The sequence below is a fragment of the Rhinichthys klamathensis genome, unplaced genomic scaffold (assembly GCF_029890125.1).
Source record: "Rhinichthys klamathensis goyatoka isolate OS25496 unplaced genomic scaffold, OSU_Roscu_1.1 h1tg000646l_1, whole genome shotgun sequence".
In the NCBI taxonomy this organism is placed as follows: domain Eukaryota; kingdom Metazoa; phylum Chordata; class Actinopteri; order Cypriniformes; family Leuciscidae; genus Rhinichthys; species Rhinichthys klamathensis.
The window spans coordinates 262,875-270,000 of record NW_026607092.1 but is presented as its reverse complement, the minus strand read 5'-3'; the positions used below and the strand labels follow the sequence as shown (position 1 = coordinate 270,000).

Sequence of the window (7,126 nt, the reverse complement as noted above, 5' to 3'; positions counted from 1 at the left end):
TGGAAGAAACTGAATAGTTCAAATTATTTTCAAAGATCTGAACTTGCTGTTGACGACATCAGATCATTTCAGCATGACTTGTGTACTGAATACATATATAAATATTACCAGTACAGGAAATCCACAACTGAATATTTAGGCTTAGTATTTAATTGTTAAATGACTGTATTTATATTTATCTAACATGGATACTTTGTTTCTGCTGCTGTGTGTTATTGTAATGCCAAGTGAGATTGAAATACACTGTTTATTTCTTGAGATTAGTTTTGGTTTGTAAGTAACCAAGCGAATGCCTATGCCAGAATCAACAATCATAATGACTAATAGGCCCAATAATTAATTATAGTGAAGAAAGTAACGGTTTTAAAGGCAGGGTGTGCAACATGTGTAGACATGAAACTAAAGGTGATAAAGCTATATGAAATCAGCAGAGCTGAACTAGAACATGAAGTATCACTGTCGATAAAAACAGGAAACGCATGCAAGAGAAGAGCGATGGCCAAAAAAGGTGGATGCATTCGCAAAACACATATCATACACACGAGTAAATGATTTTATTAATGTTACATATGAGTGCATATCAATGCATCTGGTCTGTCACTGGTACAGCGCTGAACACACTTCCGGCATTGAAGTAAGCTTGTTTCTGCTGTGTTTAGATGCGAGTCCTTGTGAAACACACTGTGTGGCGCAGCAGCGACAGCGACACGCTCAGATCAGGCCCAAACTAATATGACCAGTCAAAACCAGTTCATCACGGCGTCCAGTACATTCACATCGAGACAAAAAGCACAAATATGCAATTGAGGCTATTTTCTAAAACGATGCACAATGTTCATATAAAATATACAGTTGATTTAAAAAAAAAAAAAAAGAAATGTGTTTCATGGTTTTATCTCTGCTGCATTTCTGCACGATCCATCAGTGGCTCACAAAGGGATTGAGTTGCATGGTTCTGCTTTTATTTGCAGCCTGACTCTCTGGCCGAACGAAGGAAGGAACCAGCGCGGTGCGAGCGGAGCGTGGCGGCCATGTTGACGTCTCCTCTGCTCTCGCACAAGAGCATCACGCAATCTCTGCCGGCCTCGCCAGGAGGGTCCTGATGCTGCCAACAGGTGCACACACTGCCAAGAGCCCTGGCACACACACACACACACACACCCTGACATACAGGAGGGCATGCAGATTCACAGAGCAGAAATGATTTGATCAACTGTGGTTATAATTCAGCTCTCGCCTATTTGAAGAAGGGTAAACACAATTGAAGAGTTTAAAATGCCAACATGCTCAGGGCAAACTTATATGCTAAAATATAATGCACAAAAAGCAATGTAAAATAGAAGCTGTTTCTGCCTCACTTTCACACTTGTATCTATTGTTTTGGTCATAAACTGTTTTATATAAGATTTCAACGCTCAGTTCATATGACATCAGATGAAATATTTGGTCATATTAAATCTTTTTTTGCAAAAAATAAATGGACTACATTTGATAAAAAAAAATACCTCTTCAAAAACCCAGAGGATTTGATCTATTTCCCCTCCGTTTCATAGCATCCTAAAGATGTTGCATTGTTTATTAAGCCTTTTCCCCTTTATCCTGGAATAGCGACACAATAAAGCAAGTGTACATCTGAAGTTATAAACCCTTAGGACAACGAGACAGTACGGTCCTCCTCTCTTTAGCTGCTTATCACTCGGCACATTTCACCAGCGCTACTCTGAACGCTCGCTCGCGTAGGTGTTGTTTAGTCTATGTGCTTGCCACTTCCGCAATGTTAAATGTGCATTAACAAGATTATTTGAGGTAGTGTTATAAATCAGAGCCAAGAGCATCTCAGCAGTTTGATAACACACACAGCATGGGGTAAGTCATCAGTGCCCACCACACACTGAACAGAGAGACTCAATCAATGCGCAGGCAAATGGGCAGTACACACACATCTCCATTAAAAAACAAACATTTCCTGGAAACACCAAAACCTGGAACTCATTACATATTGCTCGCTGGCACATTGTAGACAGAATGTTACTCATGCACGTTAATATACAGTAGTTTGCAGTTGACTGTGCTGCGTGACTCACACACTCTAAATAATGCTGGGTTGTTTTAACCCAAATTTGGGTAAAATATGGACAAACCCAAATGTTGGGTTAAAAATGTAATGTCAAATTTTAACCCAACTTCAACTTTCACTTTCAACTGTTAATGTTTTAATTGCATTTTTAACCCAACATTTGGGTTTGTCCTTATTTGACCAAAATTTGGGTTGAAACAACCCAGCATTTTTTAGAGTGCATGACTTGTAAGTGTATTAAATTTAAATAATAATAATAAACAGCAGACACAAGACTTATTAGACATGTCCATAACTTTACGTGTTTAATAGCTTTATAAAATCACTGTAAGCTTTAAAAAAATATTCTGGGTTTGTTTCAACCCATGTTTGGATCAAATATGGGTTTAAAAGTTGTAAATCAACGGTTGGGTTTGCCCATATTTGACCCAACCATGGGTTAAAAAAAACAACCCAGCAGTTGAGTGTGCACTGTAAAAGTCCCCCTGTGGCTTCCTTGCACCTGCCGAGCAGACTTTTAAATCAGTGAAAGCGTGCAAGAGCTTTTGTGGGATCCTAAAGTCCGGCCGCAAAACGACAACACAAAGATCCTGCTCTTTGAGAGTCCCGAAGGAATCCGTATCAATTATTTAAAAACAATTACTCGCTCCATGCGCACAAGAGAGGCTCTTTATCGGCTTGTTTATTCCCCGCTTTTATCGAATTATAAAACAAATCCTTCATCTAACAATCAAGTGAGATCAGTTTCAAGGCCTGGGAAATGAGTTTTCTGTCACTGCGGTGGGGCAGCATCACATGATACAATAATCAGCCTTCTAATTTCTGCCTCGTGGATCGCAACGTATCAACAATTAATAAAGTTAAAGCGACAGGGAGGGGGAAACGGGTGTGAAGCTCTTTGTCCAGGCTTTACCGAGATGCAATGCTTGAGCCCACGCACAACTTTTAGCAGAATTGCAACGCCCGTCATTCACAAAGTTCTCATTCTACTATGCTTTCAGCTGTATCAAAACCAGTGCAATGCTCTCGCTTGCGCCATTTAACACACGGTTCGACCCTAAGCAAATTGAATGCAACAAAAGTCTGGTAATGAGTGCGTATTAGAGTTTCTGAAAGGTCATCAGGTTCAAATACAGAGACATAGAGGGATGTGCATCTGAACTTATGCATCAAATAAGCGAAAGAATCAGAGGCCTGATGACAACATTTGCAGCGTTTTATCAATATACCTCTTCCCTCTCTTTTTAGTGTGTGTGTGTGTGTGTGTGCACGACCAATCAAAAGCAACAAATGAAAAGCCCGTGCTTCTTTTCAGCCTACTACACTGCAAAGGCAAAGATTTATATGGCGTTAATCTGCGTCCCACCAAATCTCTATAAGTGCATGAGTGTGTGTGTGTGCACTGTAGAAGAGAGTATCTTCTTTAATTGTTTCTTGCGAGTATGTGGGTGGGTATTAAAACCCTGATCTTTTGCAGTATGTGCATTCCTCTGATACATACTGCTGTCTTTGTGTTGCTTTACCAGAACAAAGGATTCGAGAAAACCTACACAGATCGGATAACGACAAGCATAGAAAGAGCAGACAATAACATCAGATCAAAACATATGGAGTGTCTAAATTTAGGTTATGCGAAATTTTAAAAAGGTGGCTCCGAGTGCGTATTTCAAATTGTATTAGTGATGCTTCTGCGGAGAATGATAATATTGCTCTTCTGATTTGACACAAATGTCATTTAGCCCAAGCATGACCAAATCAACATGACGCACTTTTGACGCTTTGTCCTCTGAAAAGATCCGGCGACGATTCTTAAAACCAGATAAAAGCGAGCAAATACATAAATTAAAAAAAAAAAAGAAAAAAAGAGTTAGAGAGCGCTTGAGGAATTAAACACGAGATGAAACGCGGATTTTTAGCACAACCGTCAAATCGGTCCTGATATATGCAAATGATCTTGAAAAAAGTTGCTCAATTATTTTGGAGTTGCATGTGATCGTCTGCTTGACTCAGAGCTCAAGCGTGCACAAACAATCCTTAATTTTTCCTTTCTTCTTCTTTTTTTTTTTCGTTTTCCCAAACTGGTTTGAGCTTGTCATCAAAAGTCTCTGATTCATTGTTACCTTTCCTAACTATTAGAAATCATAACAGCTCTTTTCCAAAGAGGGTGGAATCTCCAAGCAGCCACATATTAAAAAACGAGACAGACCTCTTATTTGCTGGCGACAGTCTAATAAATGCATACGCTGGCAGCTAAACAGGTATTTACCGTGCTCTATAACCACAAGTATAATTCTTCTCTTTGCTGAGCTGTTATTTCACCTCAGCGTTCATTACCGCCGTGGTTAAGATGATTAATTCTTTTACCCACTCTTGACTTCTCTACAAGAAAATCAGACACAGAAGTTCTCCATTCCTCTCTTTTAAACGCAGGCGACGGAAAGCTCGCACCTTGATTGCTGTCACTTACAACAGGACAAATCATGCGAGACGGAGTGGAAATAATTCATCAAGGACGAGTTGGCTTGATTATACTCTCAGGTGATGCTGGAAATAACCGGGTAATTGGTCTCGAAGGGTCGGGAGGGCGAGCGGTGTGTGTGTTTGTCTCACAGAGATGCAGCTTCGGTCACCGGCAGCATGATCTCGGGTTCAGAGAGCGCTTTAACACTCTTTTTTAACACATTTACAACATGATATTACTACTCTGACACACTGTTGCGTTCGGGGCCTAACCGGCATCGCTCTCGGTGCTTCTTAAAACACACGTCTGCACCTCTTAGAGTCCGTCCGAGCGTGCCAAACAATGCAGAGATTTGGGACACAGATACGAATCGAGGCTCGCTTATCATATCAGGGAGGGTATATCTCAGCAACAGCCAGCCGTGGAAATGGGGTTAAGTGATGCCAATAAAGATGCTTAACAACTTTCAGGTTGAGATCGAGAGGGCCCACACGGTTTCACATCAGCAGACTGTACTTCTCAATGTGACACCATCCACGAGATGTAAGAATGAAACGAGTGTGAAAAACCTGCATAATCGCACTGACTTTGATGTCGAACAGCACTTACAAGAAGCAAACCTGACGCTGGCAGGAAGAGCTCACGAGAACAAGAACTCTGTTCTCAGAAACACTGACCAGATCAACCACACTAATTCTACCCCAGATAAATAGAGTAATCTCAAGAAGAAGAACCTCGTTTTCACCACACTGACCTCCTAATGAGGGATCAGATAAACTCCAAAAGTGTGTCAGTCACACACTTGATGATATTTCACATGCAGTCCTTATTATCATCACGGTTTAATTTCCTGCGTTAATTACACGCACATCGTTTTGCACTGCAACAGTCTCATCTTCACAAGTACAGTTTGTGGACGGCACCTTGGCCACGAGTAACTGTGTGAACGAGATCATGCACTTCATCAACACAGCGTGATGATAGTAATGCATGCTTGCCACTCATAACCATATAACTGTAATGTACATACATTTAAATGCAACATTTAATGAAGCACTTTGTAACATAATTTATTCTATCACACCCCATTTAATTGTCAATTACGAGCAGTAGATGTGAGTTTAAAAGCACGCAGACAAATATATATTTTTATTTGATTTTTTCAGAGCCTAAATCCAAGCAATTCGGGTCAAAAATAAGTGGATCTCAGTTGTGAATAATTATTTGTTAGTGCTAAGCTCCTGAACACACAATGATCTGCTTGTATCTTATAGTTTTTTTCAAAGCAAATATACTGACTGACAGTAGATTTTACGAAACAGATATAGATATAGACAAACATGCATTTAATGCTGGGCTTTGACTTTTAACTTAATATGATCAATTAAAAAAAAAATTATTTTATAAATATTGTGCATTTGAATCTTAACTCCCTAAAGTCAGATCTTCTTTTCTCTGCATGTAAACACTTCTCGTGTTTGCATCTGAAACAGGGTCCTGACCACTACATTGTCCTATAAAAACTCATATGATCCTGAAATATAAAGTTATACATCACACCAGCCTACAGAAAAAAGAAATCAGTGTGATGCGATTCTCTGCAGGCTGAGAGTCAGTTTTATTTAGAAGCATTTAGTCGTATTAGTCATTTCGTCTTATTTAGGAGCATGTCTGTCTCTTGACTCCATAAAATGGGATTTGTTTCTCCTTTTTTTCCCTATTTTGATCTTGTGCACATTAATGCATATAAATGCAACCCTGACCACCGGATTGTGTTTAAAACACTCTTATAATCTGGAGCTGTGTGGTTATAAATCATTGCATTTGTCAAGACACTATTAAAAATGAACTTCTGCCAAAAATCTACATTTAGAGATGTATATAAAAAACACCTGGATATCACTGAAACCTGAAAGTATGAATGAATGATTTTTCTTCTTTCGTTATCAATTCTTTATCATGCAATCTATTGATAAGAGAGGGCAGCAAACAGATCTGACTGTCCGTTAAATAAACAGCAGCTTTGCGTTCGGAGCAGATGCTCACACACATCGAGAGAGAGAGAGAGAGAGCGAAAGGAAATACTACAATACCTTAGAGAAGTTAGCAATCTCCTCGAATGCTCTCGTTTTCCATCCAAAAGTTGAGAAGGCTCGTTTAACTTCGTCCCCGCGTTGAGAGATCCACAGCTCTGCTCGCGGATGGAGATGGAGGTGTCCCTGCGCGTACCGCTGGAGTTGGGAGCGCACGGACTGCGCGTAACGTGGGCTGCGGTGCGGGATAGAAGCGCGAGGGAAGGGGGAGGGTTCGAGCTCGAGGAGAGGGGTGTCAGGTAAACGAACCGCCCCTCCCCGTCGACATAAGACGATCTGCCAGCTGTGGCGCACCGCGTCTTCTTGCCCCACTTTGATTTTTGGAGCGGCGCGTCTCCGTGCGCGCTCTCCAGGGACTCATCCACTTTCACACTCAGCCATTCACATATTTACACACCACATGTTAAAATTGTCAGGCAGGGGACTGTATAAAATTATTTAAAACTTGCCATCCACAGCCACTGTGTGTTTACACTTCTAGTCATTTGATTTTAT

General features: G+C 40.5%; 1 protein-coding gene across 3 annotated transcripts in view; it reads right to left on the bottom strand.

Annotated features, from left to right (window-relative positions):
- The window catches only part of LOC130076408 (DNA-binding protein SATB1), a 67,117-nt gene extending 60,278 nt beyond the window's left edge, over positions 1 to 6,839 (bottom strand). For 2 of the 3 annotated variants that reach the window (XM_056241487.1, XM_056241486.1), the window contains exon 1: positions 6,632 to 6,839. The gene's annotated coding sequence lies outside the window, so the exon portion shown is untranslated. The remainder of the gene's footprint in view (positions 1 to 6,631) is intronic. The other variant, XM_056241483.1, reaches the window with a different exon arrangement.
- Positions 6,840 to 7,126: the final 287 nt, after the last annotated feature.